The following is a 22321-nucleotide window of genomic DNA, read 5'->3' as shown; positions in this document are numbered from 1 at the left end:
TTAAATGTGCAGGAATTCCAAATCTTTTTTGATTTGAGATGTCTAGATAACTTTTGTTTTTCCATAATTGTATGAGGTTTCTACATAGTATTTAAGACTCAATTATATTGCAATTGATGTAATTAACTCTAATAATCCATTAAAAGTCAGTAGGAGGGCTATTCAAGTCAATAGAAAAGAAGGAGTATATTATGAAGGTGTTATTAACCTATGCAGAATTTTACCAGACATTTTCTTTTCTTACATAATAAATACACAGTGGTTAGGAAGGCTGTCATTATAATTTAATGTGAACAATAGTCCATCACTTCTTTTCCTATGCAACCCTTAACTAATTCCATGTACCATGCACAAGTAAAATGAAACCTTTTCAAATCAGGGTACAGTCATATCAATCATCCATTACTCCATGATTAAAGAAGAGGTCCTTTCCCAGCTAAGTGGAAGAGAATTGGGTACCAGCAGAAGTTTCAGGCCCACCTTCTCTTTCAGTTGACAAGTCTCAGTTTCTGATGGCTGTCTGTACTTTGCAATTAATAAAAGCATAAACAGCCATCCAGAAAGTTCTGTTTAGAATACTCTGGCAACCATTAAATTGCCACTGAAAGCATGGCTACATGTTCCCTTGAACATCAAGTGAACATTTGAGCATTCTGATCTTTTGAATTAAGGGAGATATAAGCTAGCTACCTTTACAGCATTCCACAAGTCTACGCTACTTCCTCAGGAGCCCTGTTTGGCTCTAGCTGTGAACCTCACAGACATCTAAAACAGTGAGCCTCGATAGAGCTAACCCTACTGGGACTACAGGTTGCAGAGCAAGTTCAAGGGTCTCAGCTCACTTCCCATTCTTTCTCCATTATTCCCAGTACAACAAGATGGAAACAAAAGTCAGGAGAGCACAATTTAAATCACACATCACCAAACGGGCTGTCCTTCTCTGAAAGAACTTTCACCTCGCCCCAGTTCCCAGTTGTGCTTTTCCAATCTGATAACAAACAAAAATGTTGTACTCTAATATTTGCATGAAAGAACACTTCATTCATAGTCTTATCCACTTATCCTACTATAGACTTCATTAGGAATACAGACTGTGTTAGCTTCTGCTGGTTTCACATATATATCATGGTAACTAGCCCCAGCTATGTGGACAGCAAGCATTATCAGGAATAATAACACTTCCACACAAAGAACAGCTATGCCTGAAAGAGCTATAGAGCCACAGGGGTTGTAGGGGAAAGAATACCATCCCTGGACTCAGAAGGTGGGATGAGTACAGGCTCTGCCACAAATTGGCACATACTGCCACAAACAGGATCGAAAAAATATCATTCCTCTGCCTCAGCCTCTGTACAATGGGTGGAAAAAGAACTCACATCATAAGCCTGTTATTAAATTAGCCCCATTAAATCAGGATTAAATTAGACAAACATGTGAAATAAGCCATACAAGAAGTCATAAAACATTACACAAACCTGAGATTGTGTTTGTGCTTATAGCATTATGCAAAGTCACAATAAGTTCTTAAAGCCAAGGGAGAAAAGGATAAAACAGCAGTTCTCAAACTTCGGTGCACATGAGATTCATCTTGGGTTTCATTTCAAAGTACACATGCCTGTTTCCCAGGTGAGGCCTATTTGAACTACAGGCTGAGAGACACTGGGATAAGGGATTGGCTGAAAATTGATTCCTATTCATTCATCAGATAGTTTAAGTACTAGGAAGCCTTAGAAGATACAAATAATTACAAGATACTGCTCAAATGTCAAACAACTCCGGCTCTACATGTAGAGAGATGACAAATATCCAGAAATGATAAAATGTAAGGCTCTGTGTGTCAAAGCAGAAAAGCAGCCAATGAGTAACACCTCTTGTAGTTTCCTCCTTGAACCAGAACCTAGAAGAGCCTTCATATTCCCGAAAAGGAAATTCTTGTTCACTCTTATTCCTAAAGTACACACTGTCAGTGCTTTCTGGTCCCTTATGCATGAACCTCACTCCTAGGCCTCAAGAGCCTATGTAAGTCCTAGAAGTCTCAGCCAGGAATCAGGAAGAGAGTGTGGATCCCATCCTCTCTCATGGAAAACCAGGCCTCACCGTGAAGTGTCATCTCTCTCACTCAAAATGTTCATCTCTGATATTGAACAAAGAACCCTTTTCATTCTGGAGAACTACTGTTTTCTGAGGCCTAGGTGCAAACTGAGCAAACCAACCACAGGCCCGGGCAGTCACAGCGACTAGAACATGAGACTCATCCTCTGAAGGGTCCACTTTGAATCTCCTCCCTACTGCTAGTCCCCGAGAGAGCATTTGGGCACAGCAAAGCTGTGGCTTCAAAGTCACAGTAACCTTCTACACGCCTGGGAGGAGATAGAGAATGTCACCTTCCTTTTTTCTGAAACTCCCACTGTCCCTTTGTACAGGTTCAAGAACACAGAGAAAGGAGACCTGGTCCAAGAGACAAGAGGCCTGGGTTGCCGTTCTGCCCTACCAATAACAGGCTAGGAAACCATCTCTCCTTCTTTAGCCACATCATTTTCCAAAGAGGAAAATTCAGGAGATTAGCATCTACTCCAGCTACTTCACAAGATGAAAAACTCTTTTGAAAAAGTAAAACATGGCCATGTGCAGTGGCTCACGCCTGTAATCCTAACACTTTGGGAGGCCAAGGCAAGCGGATCACCTGAGGAATTGGAGACCAGCATGATCAACATGGAGAAACTCCATCTCTACTAAAAACACAAAAAAATTAGCTGGGTGTGGTGGCACATGCCTGTAATCCCAGCTACTCGGGAGGCTGAGGCAGGAGAATCACTTGAATCCAGGAGGCAGAGGTTGCAGTGAGCTGAGGTTGCTCCAATGCACTCCAGCCTGAGCAACAAGAGTGAAACTCTGACTCAAAAAAAAAAAAAAAAAAAGTAAAACATGTCCCTGAAGTACAAGAAATTAATATCAAACCCAAAGTACAATAGTCAATCTTGGAAATATCCAGTTTGATTATGAACATTGTGCCTCAATTCTCTAGATAGTGTTTCATTGTGGCTTTGCTTTGAAAGTATAGGCTTGTCCTCTGATAAGTCACCACCGCTGATCTTTTACAGATAAAGACATGCAAGACTAGGTTACTGGAATTCTCTATGTCTCTCTCTTATGCTCTCTCTCTCTCTTTGTCTCTCTCTCTCTCTCTCTCTCTCTCTCCAGGCCTACAGAAGCTTGAGGTACCCTCCCACCCCCAGCCTCCACCTGCCCACACAGATCTGGAGGCACCCAAGAACATATGACCCCAATCGCATTCATGTGACACCTTTGTTCAGCGCCTCATTCACTTGAGAGGGGAAAAAAATACCTCAACCAGGAAATACATCTTTTACAGCTATTTCATCCTCCCCTCACGTGGCGCTGGAATATCACTTTAAAGAACATTCTTGTGGCATTTCCAGATCTTTTCCTTTAGGACTGCAAACAGGAGTAGCCCATCCAAGGGGAAACTGCTCCCCAGCAGAGCCGTTCTTCAAAGGGGACTTCTTCAGGCAGGAAAAGGGAACGTCTGATACTGGAGCTGAATAAACATACTCATCAAGCTGAGTGCCAGATTGGAAATCCAGGCGCTGGAGCATGAGGCCTGCCAGCCGCACACCTCATGCATGCTATGGCTCTGTCTCTCTCCTCTCTTTCCTTCTCTCTCTCTCTTTTTTCTTCCATTCTGTAATCTTCACTCAAGTGACTTAGTGATCCTGGGTATACATCCATCGTTTTTCACAACTATTAACTGACTAATCTAATAGGCTCCAGAGGTTTCAGAACCCACTTTTGAATCACAGACTCTTCTACCATCTCTACTCGTGCAGTTCACTCTGTCTCTCAACATTCACATCTCCCCACAGCCAACAACCTTCCTCAGAAAGTAGCTCCTTTTAGGTCAGGGCAGATTATTCATACACACAATGTTTCAAACCTTGGATACGTGGCTGGTAGAATCCTAGAGCTTGATGGAAACTCCAAAGATTTTTTTTTTCAGGAAAAACTACAGATTTGTAATCTCAGAAAGATCATAGTCTACCCTGGACCTTGAAAGAGTTCATCCCCATTTACAGGTTGGTTCAGTGGCTCACAGTCTATAGTAGAAGTGCTTCCAACTAATTAACCTAAGTTTTTACTACAATTAGTTATTCTGCTTGAATAGCTGCTCACACATGAAATTCCAAGCCACAGGTCATAGCAGGCTTAAGCTTAGAAACTGGAATTTATCTTTTCCATTCTGGAAAATTTCAGTTTTTTCTTTTAAATTTTAAACAATTATACCAGTAAATGTTGCAATTATTCAGATAATCTGGACATTCATTTTAGTTGTTATCTATAACAGCAATCCCCAACCTTTTTGGCACCAGGGACTGGTTTTGTGGAAGACTATTTTTCCACGGACCAGGGGGATGGTTTCAGGATGATTCAAGCACATTAGAGTTATTGTGCACTTTATTATTATTACATTATAATATATAATGAAATAATTATACAACTCACCATAATGTAGAATCAGTGGGAGCCCTGAGCTTGTTTTCCTGCAACTAGACGGTCCCATCTGGAGATGATGGGAGACAGTGATGGATCATCAGGCATTAGCTTCTCATAAGGAGCATGCAACTTAGATTCCTCACATACACAGTTCATGATAGGGTTTGAGCACCTATGAGAATCTAATGCCACCACTGATCTGACAGGAGGCAGAGCTCAGGCGGTAATGCGAGTGATGGGGAACGGCTGAAAATACAGATGAAGATTTACTTGCTGGCCTGCCACTCACCACCTGCCGTGTGGCCCAGATCCTACCATGTCACAGACCAGGGGTTGGGGACCCCTGTTCTATATTATACATATATCCATACATACTCACATAGACAAACACAATTCCCTGTGGATTTCCCACCTCACAATTTCAGTCCCATTAGGATTTTTTTTCAAATATCCAAAACAGGCAGAGGGTCTCACTTTTACCACTTTGTTCTTAATGTCTAAACCCTTTTCTAGATATTTCCTTGAGGAAAAATTATTGGATGATAAATGTCTTGAGGAAGGTTTGTAAAACTCTATAGCAACTAATTTAAAATGAGAAGTCGGCTGTGTAATTTACTTAGTTTCTATTCATAATTGGCTGCTGGCTCATTCATTATCATCCTTTTGACTATCCTATATAAAATGCACCTTTAACGAGCCTTATAAACCTAAGTTCCAACAGAAACAACAATAACAAAGAGTCAAAATGAAAAGAATGGTTAAGCAAATATCTGGTCAGTAAGGATCACTGAGCTCCAAAGCATTTTAATTTTTTTCCCCATAATAAATGCTTAACCTCAACAATTCAGTCATATCCTACTCTCTTTTCAATATTTATACATAGAAATTTATCTTTTAAAACACAAGTTGAGCCCCACACTGTGATTCACATTTTCAGAATGTTTGTTTATTCAGAATATTTTTTAGTAATTGCTGTGGAGTAATCATAAGGACAATCCAGTTGTCCTTGTTGTCATTAACCAGCAACAACAATTGTGCAGAGTAACCATGAATTTATAAACTCATTTTAATACTTCCTTAGAGCTGTGTGTGTCTATCTTTGGAGAAAGAGGAAAAACTCCAACTCAGCCACCCAGAGGCTGTCTGACAAACAATACCTGGGTATTTGGCAATAATTCATCAGCAAACATATTTTTCATTTTAAATGATTTTATATAGGCATTGTCATCAAATAATTGCCTGTCAAAGTAAGAAGAATAAAGGTCACTGACTCTTTTTAATCATGAGGACTCTAAAATGCACCTCCTGTCCATTTGACGTGCATAGATTGGGTTCTCCATTGTGCAACCATCGGCACAAACATCACCTTAGACATGCAAAAGGGACAAGGTGGGAGACGTTCATTTCAGTTACCTTTGCCCAGGCTTTATTTGTTCTGCAGATAAAAAACTTTGGACTTCTTTACTCAACCAGTCATCTTGCACAAACAGTAAACTCCCTCACAACTTTCTGTTCCCATGGGACCCTTGAGAAAACAAAATGAAAAAAAAAAAAAAAAAAAAAAGCATGATTGAAATCTACTTTCTTCGGTCAACATCCTAACATTGAGCAATTTCTTCACATCTTAAAAGGGACTGTCCTGGCGTCAGATTAAGAGTTAGTGAACTCCCTATTGATCAAATAACTGGAACCAGTAGTAACCAGAGTCAGAATTCCGAGATTACAAACACTTGTTCCGTAACCATTTCCCATTCCTCCCCATAGCATCATGAGGCCCTTATTCGTGTTCAATTCACCTTTGGAAAGCAATGTTTTCTAAATTTTTAGATCACATATGGTAAAAATTTTTGAACATGTCCATCGTATGTATTCTCATTTATAAATTACATATGTATTACTCTATTCTATGCATCAAAAACACATGCACCAAAAAAAATCTAAATTTAAGATGAAATAAATAGTAGGTTAAATATCTTCTTTCATTTTGGAATCTTCATGAGGTACAGATACCCTAAATCTGAGCCCCCTGCTTTAAGAAATGCAGTAAGCTGTCTTTCTCCCAAATCCCATCAGTACTTTGGTCTAATCAAAAACCTGTTTTCAAGAAAATATCTGCTAGTAGTCATTATCATCTTCTGTGAATAAGGACCCATCATTATAGTGAGGCTTCCAGGAGTATCTGCATTTTAAGTATATGTCTAATTATGAGAAGAAAGCTTTATTTTGTTTTCATGTGATGTCAGGGATGCCAAAATAATTCACAATATTTGGAGAATTGAAAATGTTTCCTGGTGGCCCTCATCTTGGACAAGTTGGGAAGCTCCTCATCAATGTACATACCTGCGTATACAGTGGCAGCAGCAAACTTAGTAAATACAAAGGTTTTAAGCAAACTTAGTAAACAAAAAGGTTTTAAGAACAGCAAATTGGTTAGAAAAGGTAAGGTTAACACGTTGGGTAGGAAATTTTTCTGAGTTGATGAGTTAGATAAAGACTTTTATTAATTCAATTAAAAAATCATTTTTGTCCCAAATAATCAATCACAAGCACTTGCTTAGCTCAAGAACTTACGTTTTTCATGAATTTATAAAAATAATTTTCCCAGGGGAAAAGATGAGCAATACTCTAGATTATTTTCATCTTAGAGGATATGAAGTTGAAATTTTTTTTTAAAAGTCTGAATTATCCATCAGACATATGCATTGATCCAATTCACCAGGTAACTGCAAAATAGTCTACTTGACTCTAACTTATGAAAATAAAAGGAAAGTGGAGAGTGGAAAGAGCTGATCAGCTGTTGAGAAGTGTTTCTTATGTATGTATGGGAACATATACTACACATGCACCTATATATGTAAACACATACCTGTAAATTTGTATGTATAGAGAAGCTCCTGCCATTCAGTTTACCATCTAGTTGGGCAAATCGCATACCCATGAAAAATTATAAAGTGATATATCAGCAGGCACAAAATAATATAGCATAAAACATATCAAACAAGTATGTACTGGCAGAAAAAAGAGTGGGATATAATTAAAATCTGATTATTATACATTTCCAGGGAAAAACGGGGGGCAAACATTTCAGAAAAATAAATTGGCATGATGAATGAAAAGAAGTTTAATTTAGCAAATCACACCCTGGGGACACAGGTTTCACTAATGTGGGAAAAGGACCCATATGGATGAAGTATGAGCTATGAAATTAAAGTTAATGGATTGATAAAGGACAATTGATATGACAAGCCAAATTTTAGTTTTGCTTGAAACATCCAGGTAAGTAAGGCAACATTCATATGGTAGTTGTTGTTGTTTTGCTTAAAATATCCCATAATTTTCTTTTATGCTATGTAAGACAACATAAAGATACCAACATAAGAAGGCACAACATAATACTAACCTCATGTCAGGAACTTGACATGTGTGCACAAGAATTGTGCATGCTCTTGGACCTGTTCAAGCTTTGACCTTTGTTTCTGAAATGTCAAGGTATCTCTTGTGTCATCATGAGCCTCCTCCCCCAGCCCCTCATAGTTGTACCACTGAATGGACATAAACTATGCCAGAAACGATAAGACCTGAGATTTGCTGAACACCACCAATTCTTCTGTCAACATTCCTGTCCTGAAATCTCCTTTTACTTAACAAACCTAGATCACTTTCTGTTTATGGCACAAGAGAGAAGAAAGTGGAGGCAAATAATCAATTACTTCTCTCCAAAAGATAATTCTCAGGAAGGAAAGTGATACCACCTGTCTGGTTTATCACGCACTGTCTAGGTTCACCTTTCTCTTTGTCATTGTCACAAGCTGCTCCACCTGCATACCACCCAAACTGCTAACAAGAATGGAAGCTCATCTGGGGCAAAATCTGACTTTTCAATTTCTTTTATATTCCCTGTTATGAGTCAACGAATTCAGTTTCAGCCCCCATGCACATCAGGAACTCAACATGCTTGTTAAGCAAGAGGTGAACACCCCAGTTTTGCTCAGACTGTGTTTTAAAGAATGCATTAAAAAAAGAATTCATGAATGAATCAGCTCATCAAGTTGATCATCAAGTTACAGATCAGATACCCACAAATTTCATTCAGTTTGGTTATTGAAAAAGTCAAAATGACCAAACCACAAATGACCAGAATAGATGTTTTGCACATTTCATAACTAAATAGACTTAATATTGAAATGTATTGCACAGCAGTTGATTGTGAAAACTGTCGAGTCAAAGCAAATTAAACTAGATTTTAACCTCCACAAACCAAAGGGAGTGTGCCCGTTTTGTCAACATGTTGTACCAGCACATAGCATAGTGTCTGCCACACAGTGGGTGCTTGTGGCAGCTTCTCATTAAGATGAACACATCAATTCTTTCCCTAGTTGAATACACAAACTATTCCCCTCTTGTGAGACCGAATCTATTTGTCCAACTACTGGATCCTGGGTTCCCCCATGATTGTTTTGGCATATACAAGAGGGAAGAAGTGATCTGTATGACTTGCAAGGTTAGGTTTAAGAATTTTTGCAACTTCCACCTGGATTTCTTAGAACACTTGCTTTGAGGAAATCTGTCACAAGAGAGAAGCCTAATTACCAAGAGACCAAAAAGCTTTGCTAACCATGTGGAGAGAGAGAGAGAGAGATTCCTGAGTAGCCCAATGCCAGACATATGAGTGAAGAAACCTTTAGATGGCTCCAGTCTCAGCTACAATCCAACCAAATGAGAGACAAGAACTGCCCACCGGAGTCCATCAGTCCCAAGAACCATGAGTGATAGTAATAAATTGTTTCATTAAGTCACTAGATTTAGGGTAGCTTATTACACAGCAATAGATAACTGAAACAGTGTTCAATGTTTATTGAATAAGTAAATGGATTGAGAAAAGAAAGCCACTTAGAATAAAGGGTTCCCAAATGAACCCAGTGAAATCCATTAAATAAATTATTTAGGTGATGTCAACAACAGTAAAGACTATCAGAAAATTGGACAACTCTGTGGGTAATTAAGGCCAAGAGGAAATCTGCTACAGAATAGAGAAAGTAATTTTTCTGAGAGTGGAATTTTCCAAATTCACCAACCATCTTGACCGTATTCATTAGATGATTGCTCAGTGCCCTACTTCCCTTTCCACAAAGAAAACTCATGATTGCATTTCAGCCATGATCCTAGGTACAAAGGAGAAGAAAACATGTTAACCAAGAAAGAACGTGGGAAACCAGGGAAAACAGACTTTGGGGAGCCTAATCTTTCTATGAAGACTCTCACTCTTCTCTCTCTTCCTTTAATTTTGTAGAATAGACTTTGGGCTAGGTAACACTGTGTAAAGCAACTAAATATAGCCAGAGATCAAGGTGGGTGGGAATGGAAACAAGAGGCTAAATGTTGGACACTAGCAGCTCTTACCTCGTCACATCCCCCATAATTGTACCATTATGTGCACAGAGCTCTTTAGCTGGATATGGTCACCATTTCATAATGACAAGAAGATCAATTAATGACATGATCCACATCTTTCATTGTTTTGATGGTTGCAAATAAGTCTGAGTCACTCTACCATCATTCTTACCACAGGCACAATTGTTTTTCTTTCTTTTTTCTTTTTTCTTTTTTTTTTTTTTGGTGAGGAAAATAAATATCAAGAGGATGTATTTAATCTTCCTTGGAGTTTTAACTTTGTGCCTTTTCAGATGAAACCACATCAGGGTCTGGTCCTCTCTTTTCTGAGTGTCCATTTCTTATGGCAGAATAAGTCCTTCTTAGTGCACAAACCCACCCTACCTCCTTCTCAATTACAAAATACTCCCCACCCTGCCCCAACACTAATTCACAAACTCCCCATTCCCGAAGAGATTCCAATTTTGTCAGAGCCCAAAGGCTGTGTTCAAAAGAGGTGCTCCTGCAATCACTGGAAGATGCAAGAGGAAAAGACATTTTTCAGTAGCCACAGGCAGGTTTGTAGGCATTGGCAGAAGGCACATGGAATAAAATATAGAGGCTCTTTGACTAACTCTACACAATCAACTTCACGATGCAGTTTAAAACAAAAAAGACACGATTGAAGGTCTCCATGGATCCAATAAACCAACCATCATCAAATCTTTTTTTTATTTGTCTGTACAAACAGGATCCAGAGTAAGCTAAAGGTCACCTGTTGGGCAAGCAGCCCTTCATGGTCACTCTGAGCAGGCTAGGGAGCAAAATAGCTTAAGCTAGGGCAGAATCTAGGGCAGTCATTAAGGAGAATTATCAGATTCAATGGACAAAATTCTTGAAATCTAGCTTCAACACATGGGAAAATCTTATTTTCTATTGAATCTATTATCATTTTATTCAAATCAATTCAAAATGATTTATTGTCTGGTATTGTCTGGCACTGGGGATGGAGAATTGTAAGATCTATCCTCAAGAAGCTTTCCAGAGTGATGGGTTATGGAAGTATGACACCTGAATTTCCCATAAGAAGGATAAGGGCCATGTGTGCCAGGCATTGTTTTGTTGAGACTCAGTAAGTACCATCTCTGACCCTAAGCTCCTCCCATATTACAAGGACTGAAAGCCTGGAAACTACATTTCCTAAGCTCTCTTGCCCATGGAGTTCTTGGTATAATCTTCCATTGAGAGGTGCTCTTGCAATCACTAGAAAATGGAAGAGAAAAAGACATTTTTCAGTAGCTACAGGCGGGTTTGTGACACACTGGCAGATAGCAGACATGGGACTATGTGTCAGCTTCTGATCATCCTTCTGAGAATCATCCACTTCAGTGCTGTAGGCAGCTAAGACCATTGGTGGCAACTTGGCTTCCCAGGGATTCCAACACTTCATACTTCCTGGAAGTTGACCTTCACTCCCAACCCTCCCAATGATTTCATAAAACCTCTAATTCCATATATTGTATTCCTTCCTAATGAACTAAAATACTTAGAGAATATTAGTCAGAATGGGATAGATATATTTCAGTAATAAATACTCCCCCCACAAACTCTGAATAGTATAACAAGATAAGGTTATTCTTTGTTCAGGACATAGGCTGATTGGCTTCATCTTGTACCTAAGATCTCTGTGGAAGAGGAAGACAGTACATAGAGAAAGAACATAAACCCTCTTCACTGCTAGAATAAAGTTGACACAGTACTTCTCACATTCCATTACAAAAAAAAAAAAAAAAAAAAAAAACTGGGCTCAAGGCCCCAATTAAATTGTAAGGAAGGGTGAGACTATGGTCTTCCTCTGTGCCCAGAGGGAGGAAATGGTATGATGAACACATTGCATCTTATCAGACTTCTATTTCTTTAATTAAATCTGATGGTTATATTTGATACTAAATACTGTGTCCTGTAACAAAATTGTAAAATATGTGGCATAGACTTCATAGTCAAGTAGTGTTTCTAGAAACAGATCTAATAGACTGGATGGCTGGAGATCCATATCATGGAGTGGAAAAACATTTGGCAACATTGTTGCCTTTGGTAACATGAAAGACCACATGACTCTTGAGCTTGTAGGTGAAAAATAACATGTGTTGGTTGCTATTGACTGCTTTTGGGAACACAGTAAAACAATAAGAGGCTATCAGGAAATAATTAACTGGTTTTTGAACAAAGATAAAAAGAACAAGCATCTACTTCTAGAGCTCCCTTTTGATATCAACTTCTGTATTAGTCAGGGTAAGTAATGCTCACTGCCGTAACAAACAATCCCCAAAAGCTAAATGGCTTAACATCTAAAAGTTTATTTCTCACTCACAAAAAGTCTAATGTGGATATTCCTCTGAAAAGGGATTCAGGGATCCCGATTTCTTTCATGTTATGGTTCTACATCTTCTGGCATCAGGGTTATCCTGGCATTATCCAGCCAGAAGATGAAGAAAGGGAAAGGAGAGAGAAAGAGAGAGAAAGAAAGAGAGAGAAAGAGACTGAGAGAGAGAGATATTGTCTCTCTGGCTGAGCAATTGCTTCCTAGAAGGAACTCTACACTGTGGAAGGAGAGGAGGATGAATCTTCATTGGTCAGCTAGCCATTTCTGCATTGGACTCTGAAGTTTTCTTTTTGTTTCTTTTTTGCTGCCATGTAATTTATTTTCCCCACTTTAATAATACAGCTTCCTCCTGGTCTTTCCAACTTCTCTTCCTTTTTCTTTTGACATGAACTTTCCCTTTCATCTCTTCCATTTGATCTTGCTTTTCTCTTTTATTATACTGCTAATAATAATTAACCATAGCGTCCTACTCTCTACTCTGAGTAATTTCTAAGCATGAGGTTGGGAGAAAAAGATGGGGCTGTCATCTTGTGGGAGGAAGTAACTTTAGCACTTTTTCCTAAAACTCAAATAGCATCTGATTCTGACTGTTAGGAGTGATAGGCATTGGAAGGGAGATGTCAGAACAAACCTGTATGGCAAATAAGATATTTGCAAGACTGTTGATGTTTTTTATGCTTCCATGATCCAAGTTCTTCAGTTTTTCAGATTTCATGCTGGCTTTGGGGTAAAAGTTTCCAGTGTTGAGTTATTTTCTCTTTATTCAATTATTAATAGGGACCACTCATTACTGCTGGATGAGAATGGCAAATGTGATTGAAATCATTTTCAACTCTTTAATAACACAATTATAGTATTTAGACAGTTTTCTTTCATTTACAGATGTAACTCCTATCCATTTTTAGTTCGGGGAAAGAAATATACATTTTTTTAAATGTGAGATTTGAGTATTTTATCATATGCAAATGCCACATCCCCCATAAGAAGCAACCAGCACAAGTAACTATTTCTTCCCTACAAGCTACTTTGCTCTACACTTTACTTTTTGGTTTAGGACAGAAGAATAAGGCTTTAGTTCCTACCCTTTCAAACAATTCCCCGCGTTGAGTCCAGGATCAGCCTGCTCAGAAATTTGAGTTTTCCAAAGAGGAGGTTCTTCAAAAAATTAAAAATAGACCTTCAATATAATCCGGTAATTCCTCTACTGGTATATATCCAAGAAAATAAAATCAGCATCTCAAAGAGGTATACACACTCCCATGTTCATTACAGCATTACTCACAATGACCAGGATATAGAAAAAAACTAATTACCTATTGACAGATAAATAAATTGTGTGATATTTACACATATATATACATACGTATATATGCATATATATACGTATGTGTATATATGCATATGTATGTATGTATATATTGGAATACTATTTAGCCTTTAAGAGGAAGGAAATCCTGTCATTTATGACAACATAGATGAACTTGGAGGACATTATGTTAAATGAAATAAGCCAAGCACAGAAAGAACAATACTAGATGATCTCACTTATATGGGGAATCTAAAAGAGTTAAATTCATAGAGGCAGAGAGTAGAGTAGAGGCTCTCAGGGACAAAGGGGTAAGGGAAATGGAGAGATGTTGGTCAAAAGATACAAAGTTTCAGTTACGCAGGATGAACAAGTTCTAGAGACCTAATGTATAACACTGGGACTGTAGTTTATAATACAGTATTGCATACTTGAAATTTGCTAAGAGAGTAGATCTTAAGTGTTCTCACCACACACAAATAAGGTAACTATGTGAAGACATGCATATATTAATTATCTTGATTTTTAAATCAACTCACTATGTATATGTATATCAAAACCTCACATTGTGCATCTCAAAAATATACAATTTCAATTTTTAAAAAGAAATTTGAGTTTTCTAACTTGAACTAAAATCTATGCTGAGCAAGACTCAACCCTTTCAATTCCACTTCATTATTTGGCAAAGGGTCCTAGTAAAGTCACAACATCCAGCATCTTTCTATCTTTCTATTTCTGTGGATTTTTTCCTCTTTCCTGGTGGAATATTGACATGACACTAGAGCCCTGGAAACTTGACAAGCTTCTAGAAGCACTTTTGAGTATAAGAGCACTGTTTTGTATATTCAGGGCAGCAAAAATAATACCAATACATAATATTCTTTATAATCTTTATATGCTTGCCAGACATTGTGCAAGTATTGTCCCATTTAATCCTCTTAAAGTGTTAAGAGGCAACTACTATTATCATCCTTTTTTAAAATTTTTTTTATTATACTTTAAGTTCTGGGATACATGTGCAGAACGTGCAGGTTTGTTACATAGGTATACATGTGCCAGGTGGTTTGCTGCACCCATCAACCTGTCATCAACATTAGGTATTTGTCCTAATGCTCTCCCTCCCCTAGACCTCCACCCCCTGACAGGCCCTGGTGTGTGATGTTCCCCTCCCTGTGTCCATGTGTTCTCTTTGTTCAACTCCCATTTATGAGTGAGAACATGCAGTGTTTCGTTTTCTGTTCTTGTGTTAGTTTGCTGAGAATGATGTTTTCCAGCTTCATCCATGTCCCTGCAAGGGACATGAACTCATCCTTTTTTATGGCTGCATAGTATTCCATGCTGTGTATGTGCCACATTTTCTTTATCCAGGTTTTCATTGATGGGCATTTGGATTGGTTCCAAGACTTTGCTATTGTGAACAGTGCTGCAAGAAACATATGTGTGCATGTGTTTTTATAGTAGAATGATTTATAATCCTTCTTATTTTATAGATTAAGAAACTGAGGCTTGGAGAAAGTAAATCAAGAAGATGCAGCTCTTAAATATTGCTTTAAGAACTTCAACTTGACTCTATTTGACTAGAAAGCCTGTAACTTAACCACTCTTATTACCAGTCTATTTCCATAAAAATGACCCAAAGCGTTTGCATAATGATGATGGGAATTGGACAAAGTCAATTAGCAGAAAAGAAAAAAAAACTGCAAATTTTTGTGGAAATGAATCATAGCAATAATAATTACCAACATTTCTTGAGCACTTACTATATGCCAGGCACTGTTCTAAAGCCTTTGGCTGGACTAACTCATGGAATCCTCACAATGACCCTAAGAGATAAGTGCTATTATCTTTTTTTTTCTTTCAGATAAAACGGAGGCACAGAGAAATTAAGTTACAGGGTCACACAACTAGCCTTTAGCAGGATGTAAAGTAATTGAAATAAGAGCATCGTGAACCTGTTTGCTACCCATGGAGATAAAAATGGACAAACTGGAAATATAACTATTATAAGTTCTTCAGCATGGCTTACCTTCTGTGATCTGCTTACATGGTCAGAACCATACTTAGGTAACAAGCATACAAAGCTCTAGCCCAACCTCTGTCCTCATCTGAATGTAGGAAGCTTTGGATGATGTCTGCATATCCTCAGAACAATCTCCTAACCATTCCTCTCTCAACCAGACCCGGAGGCATCCAGTGCCAAGGAGCTCTTCTGTCCTATTGAAAGCAGAGAATGGTTCTCTCTGAAATAAGTACAAAGAGCAAGCAAATTTAGTCAGTTTATGCAAAACACAAAATGGCATCTGCCATCTGGAAAAACACACTAAAGCCGTGAGCCGTCAAGCCCCTTTCAAGACTTTGGCATGTAAAATCAACATTTTTTTTTTAAGTCTGAAAGGTCCATGTGAACTTCCAGCTTCATTAAATGTAATTCACCCTCCCCACCCCTCTGATTCCTGTTGTTGACATCCACTCACCCATCACACATAGTTCCCCATTTAAAAAAATTAGACAGGTAAGTAGATAGATAGATAGAGTTTTTTACTAAGTGGTGAAAAGGTCTCTGAGAGATGGGCTTACCAACAGAGGATTTTTAAAGAAGATAATAAAGAAATATCCTTCATAATTACCTTCTTTTTCACATTCAAAATGGTTTAAACAAATAAACTTGCCTTTGTATTGCCTATATATATTTGGAATCTAGTTTGTCACTGACATTCCAGAGGCCCAAGATTGTGGGTTGATGCTGCTTTTGTCTCTGTGATCACAAACTCCTGATCTTGCCTCCATCTGCACTAACCTCAAGGAGTTCAAGACAGATAAGAACAAGAAGGGCTGCTTAGGTTTTGCCTTAGTGCCAGGCTGGGTAAGCAGGGCATCCAGGCAGAAATATGTCCAGCAGACAGGAACAAAAATAAGGTAAGATGCTGTCAATGCTTCGTTAAGAATTATGTTTAAATGAGTAGGAACTGAGACCTGAAAACTCACTGATGCAGTGTCAGGGGAAGGCTGATCAAACCAAATGCACTGAGAAGGAACAGAATCACCACTGAGGATGAAGTTATCCATGGTCTTCAAATCAAGGAGGCTGGGGCACATTCAGAAACAGCGAACAAGACAAGAACACTGGACCAAAACATAAGGAACAGTAGCTAACGTGCAATAAGGGATTCCCATGGCCTAGCTACTTTATATCAATTAGATCATTGAGTGTCTCAACAATTATAAGAGGAAAGTACTGTGCATATGAGAAAACTGGAGGCCAGAGAGGTTAGGTCACACTGCTAGAGGAGGTGTTTAGATGTAAATACAGACAGTCTGATTTCAGAGTCTATCCCTATAACCACCACATTTTACTGCCCAGCATATGTATGTACAGCCCAGACTAGAAAGATATACACCATAGGCTGTTTTCTCCTGGTGATGGGATAACAGGTGACTTTTATTTTATCCAGTGTATTACTCTGTATTTCCACATTCTCTATTTTATAATCAGAACTTTTCAAAGGTTACTGGGATAAGAAACTAAAACTTGCTTAATGGAAAAAAGAACCTGAAACTTGATGAATGAAGAAAACTTGGTTTCCTTAGGAGCACAAAACCATATAAGGCCAGAGGTTGGTGTCAGGATCTGAATAGTACCTAGGATTGGTCCTGGTGCTGTTCAGATCAGAGTCTGCTTCTGTCTCTTTCCATGTCAATGCCATTCCAAGGCCGAGGATCTGTTCCCCAGGTCAGATCATTGGGAGTAAGGGAGGGATTCTGGGGGGCCAGAATGAGGAACGGTTCATTTCTCCAGGGCTGATCTGATCAGAGCATCAGATTCTCCACTTCTTTTCTTAGTCAGCACAATCTATCTATGTGTATTTGATCGTGACTGGCTCATTCCATCATCCTCCGCTACAACATTTAGAAGTGCCTGGTGACATTCGCATCAAAATGACTAGTCCTTTGATCATTTCTTTCCCTTTCAGATTTAGGGAGATGTGCTGAAGTCTTCCAGAAGTCAGTATGCTGCTATAATAGAAACAGATATGAGTTTGGAATCCACCAGACCTCACTTAAAACCTTAGCTCTGTCGCTTATCAGCTGTGTGACCGTGGACAATTTATTTAACCTCTTTGGTCCCAGTTTCCTCATGTGTAAAATGCAAGATGCTAGGAGGATTGGATTGGCACTATAAATTGTTATTGTTCTTATTATTATCAGCAACAGTAATAACATTAGATACTATCCCCCATGAGTTGCAGCAGAAGACCCATTCCTGCCACTCCTGGATGGTTGCCAAGTTGCTGCAGAAAAGATGTGACAATGGACTCCAATATATTATTGAAGTGACATTCTCCAACTCCAGGGCCCGAGGAGCTTGCTGCTATCACAGAAGCTCCTTTAGGCCAGTCTTTTGAGTGTCACTTACACCAGTTTGGAAGTAATCTGCTTGCTCGCCCTTCCAGCAAAGGATGTCATGATCAGCTAATGGAAAGTGACAAGAAGGGATATAATGAATGAGAGGGAGTTAAAGTTTGGGATAAAAAAAGAGCCTTGTTCTTTTGGGGAATGCACAATGCTAAGCATACCATGTTAAATCGTGCGTGTCAAATAATGGACTAATTAAGAATCTTCATCCATTTTTTTCACATCTCATTTTTGTTGTCCTTTCAAAGATGTATTTTCAAATTAGCTCTTAGCTCTTTAAATAAGTACCAACAGCAAATAAAAAGACACCTTGTCTATCAGAGAAGCAAATGATAAACTGAAAAGAAAATACATGCGAAAGAAGATAGAGGTTTTGTGGGAAATGATGACAAGTTTTTATCATCATAGCAGCAACTTCTTGAATAATGGAATTTAATAACATATAATAAACTATGATCCAGGAGAACTCTGATTCAATCCCACTAATTGTTTGAGCCAGTGAAAGGAAGGCAAAGTTTACTGTGCCAACATGCTGCTAATGCCACTGAACACTGCGGGGAACAGACAATTGTTCCCAGCTGCCTACCTCCTCATACAGAGGGGGCACATGGTCCCTGCCCCAAACACTGAGATGAATCTCCAACTTTCAATGACAATCCTAGTTCTAGGACTTTAAAGTCATAGAAATGTAATTTTTGCAATCAACAAACTATTGTATTAAGCAGAGAATGGAGGGGTAACTAGATACAAAGCCCCCAATTAGATTATAAAGAATAATAACCAATATGCTTTCATGCTCACGCCAAAAAGCACAAAAACCTATTATAAATTTAATTGAGCACATGATCATAAGCACTGTTTTTCTACTTACATAGTTTTACTGTATTAAGGTAGACTCCAAATGAGAAACACTTTTTTTTCATTGTTATTGAAAAGGGTGCTTTTTTTTTCTTTTCACTTTGGATCATTTGACCAATGTCAAAAAATGGGAAGGTATAATTAAGAAAAAAATTATTTTTTCCTGTCTTTACTCAGTTTATATTTAAGTATAAAAATTAAGAAAAGGAATTGAGGCAATTATTTGGATAATTCAGGTCTCTCCTAAAAGATGAGGTTTCTAATGAAAATATATTATTTTTGCCTGAATTATTCAGATAATGCCCTTAGTTTTCTACTTTATTTTATAGGTGTGGGTCTGTCTATTGATAAAAAAAATCTTTGTAATAATCTTAAATGATTCTTTAGGTTTTCATAACAATTAAATATATAGGAGTTTTGGTACATAAATCTTATATACTCAGGAATAAACCATCTAAAATTCTACAGAACATTTTGCAAAGCAGCTATTTAAATTACTAAACCAAAATAACAACAACAAAAAAAAAAACAAGAATAAGTATTAACTTTTCTCTCCCAAAAGGGTTCATGAAACCTTAATGATTACATTTGGCGATAGAAGGAGGAGTGAAATACCTTTGTAAACTGATAGCCTAAAAACAGGAAAATTAGTATTGTGCCACGGCTATGAGCAGCTAATAAAGAGAACATGGTTAAAAGAGATTAAGGTTCAAATTAAGGTCAGAAAAGAGACTGATTGAGGAAAACTGCCATGTTCCATTGCATGGCAGTTTAAGTGAGACAGTTTCCCCCTGAATCAGCCTTAGGTTGAAAAATTACACTGTTGGGGTTAATAAAGAGGCCAGGCATTTGTTTGGACTGAGACTTCAATTAAAATGTTATTTGGGGTAGCCAGAGTTAATGTCTTGCTTAGAGGTAAACTGAACTGCCTTTTAAGAGGATGAAAAAAAAAAAGAAGATGAAGAAGAATAAAAAAGACCACCTAATCTGTCAAAGACCCTGAATAACTGGCAGAAAGAATTGTGTTTGCTGGACCTGTGCCCAACTCAGCAGTGAGCATTCTTAAAGGTTTTGTGACATCATCTGAGGCAGCTGAGGTTTTCTGAGTTTTTGATTGTTGCACTGGGTGAAGAATCTAGTGTTCAGCTGAGCCTTTTTGAGACAAAGAAAAAAATCTGGTTGGTATAAAATGCCAAGTTTGGGCTTTTTTTTTTTTAATGCCGCAAAAGGGGTGGGACCAAGAATTCTGGGTCTTACTCTCATGACTCCTCCCCAAAGACAAAAATTGATGGATACAGTTAATTGAATTTCTCAGTCCATACCAATTTGCCCACAGTTAGACAAAATCCACCAAAGTGCTTTCATTTCACTTCTTTAGGGTGAAATAAGTTCCTCTTCCTCTACATTCACTCCTAAATAAGTTCCTCTTCTCTACATTCACTCCTAAATAAGTTCCTCTTCCTCTACATTCACTCCTATATTCCATAGAGATTCATTCAGCATGTTTACTCTGGCCAGCATCAAGCATATTTTGGTCAACAAAACACATTTCCCAAATTTTATAGGGCTTATACTTTGAGGAAAGGAGGAGCAGCTGGTAAGTTATATATATATTTACAAACTGTTAACATTAAAAGAAACAACATGGTGATAGAGATAGATTCCAGTACTTTTCAGTATTTTTCTTAACCAATCCCACGAACAGCAACATGAAGACCTCATTACAATGGCATGGGGTTGGCTAAGGCAGCTGGTTAATGGCAGATACAAAATAGGTGATTTTCTGTTGGGGAGTTGAATTTGGGATCTGGTCATGGAGATAAAGAGATTCACAGAAAGAGAGATGGGACAGCCCCAAATAGTGTGGATAAGAATGAAAATTAACTTAAGAATATGGACGTGATTGGCATTTTTTTGTCCAAAGAGTGATACAATAGAGCAATGGACTGATAGCTATAGAAGTGCTGAACCGGAAAAGGTCTCTGGGCTAGGGAAAGAGACTATCTCATCGAAGAAGCAGGACCAGATAACAGCACACAGAGCGGTACTAGGGTCCAGAGAAGAGGAAAGGAACCATTCTTGTCCCTTGTTTCCCTCATGCTGTTCAGTTTTGTAACGAAGCCTAGAAAATGAACATTGTTTGGCTTGATCTCCATCCCAATTGGCCCCAAGTCCAGTTTTTTATTCAACTAAAGAAGACGTTTATGAAAACATAAGTCCCCTTCTCCCAATTTCACCAAAATTAAAAAAAATAAATTTGCTAATCAAACACATTTAATCTTTAGAATATTCTTGAAGAAGATAAACTTGGTTGAAAGAACAGTGGCAGACAGTGCCTTAAGCTACTCTGGAGGCTGAGGCAGGAGAATCACTTGAACCCAGGAGACGGAGGCTGCAGTGAGCAAAGACCACGCCACTGCACTCCAGCCTGGGTGACAGAGCAAGACAAGACTCCATCTGAAAAAAAAAAAAAAAAAAAAAAACACACTCCACACAGAGCACACAGAGGCATAATGCAAAATGGGAATGATAACACTTTGAAAACAAAATGCCAATAATGAGATCATTGCAAAGGGAACAGGGAACCAGCAAGCTGAGAAGTAACACAACGTCCACGACTGCTACGTCTGTCCAAGTGGTGGCAAAATCTGCCAGGCCCAGATTGACTTCATTAGTCATTTAGAAGCACATAGATCACAGAAAAAATTCGCCTCCTCCTCACTGAGAAATAATTGATCATCAGTATAAATAGAAAGGAATTAGAACACCAATTCTTCAAAGCATAAATATTTCATTCACCAACCAGTTGTGATTTTGCCCATGGCAATTAAGAAAATATGCAATATTACCACTGGACAGGTGTGAATGCAATCAACTTTAGCAGAGAATCAAGGTGGATAATTCATATTAGATACAGAATTAATGCACAGACTACATTTTCCCAGATGTAATTAAGGAACTTGGGGAGAAAGAAGCACAATTATATAACCCAGTTAGCCCTATTCACAGCTCTTTTACTCCTTCAGGTCTACTGGCACCAATGTGATTCTCACTCAGCAAATATTTGTCAGGCACTTTCTTAATACAGAGCACCGTGCTAGGTAATGGGAATTCTACACAGAACAACCTTCTCTCTTAACATCCTCAACTCATCTTCAGTCCTCTCTGTGCCCTTACCCAGCTTGGGTTTTCTCCAAAGTATTTATCACTGCCTAACATCATATCATATCTGTATTTGTTTTTTGTTCATTGCATCACTTACTAAAATACTAGTTCCATGAAGCAGGGACTTTAACTGTCTTCCTGTGTGGTGTACCCAACATTTAAGCCACATTAAGAGCTCGAAGAATGCTGTTGAATAAATAAGGCTTATGTCCAAAGAGACTATTCATTTCCGTTAGGGAAAGCAGAATAAAATAAAACTATAGTTATGAGCATGTACAATTAGGGTTTCTAACCTAGGAAATGAGGGAGGTCTT

The 22321-nt window shown here is 38.3% G+C and overlaps 1 long non-coding RNA gene across 1 annotated transcript in view; it reads right to left on the bottom strand.

Annotated features, from left to right (window-relative positions):
* LOC129043795 (uncharacterized) overlaps window positions 1–22321 on the bottom strand; it is a 169304-nt gene that overhangs the window by 133564 nt on the left and 13419 nt on the right. Inside the window, exon 2 of the long non-coding RNA XR_008504529.1 lies at window positions 15598–15811. This is a non-coding gene — a long non-coding RNA (uncharacterized LOC129043795). The remainder of the gene's footprint in view (window positions 1–15597; window positions 15812–22321) is intronic.

The sequence above is a fragment of the Pongo pygmaeus genome, chromosome 1, assembly GCF_028885625.2.
Source record: "Pongo pygmaeus isolate AG05252 chromosome 1, NHGRI_mPonPyg2-v2.0_pri, whole genome shotgun sequence".
Taxonomy (NCBI): Eukaryota; Metazoa; Chordata; class Mammalia; order Primates; family Hominidae; genus Pongo; species Pongo pygmaeus.
This window is presented reverse-complemented; position numbering and strand designations above follow the sequence as displayed.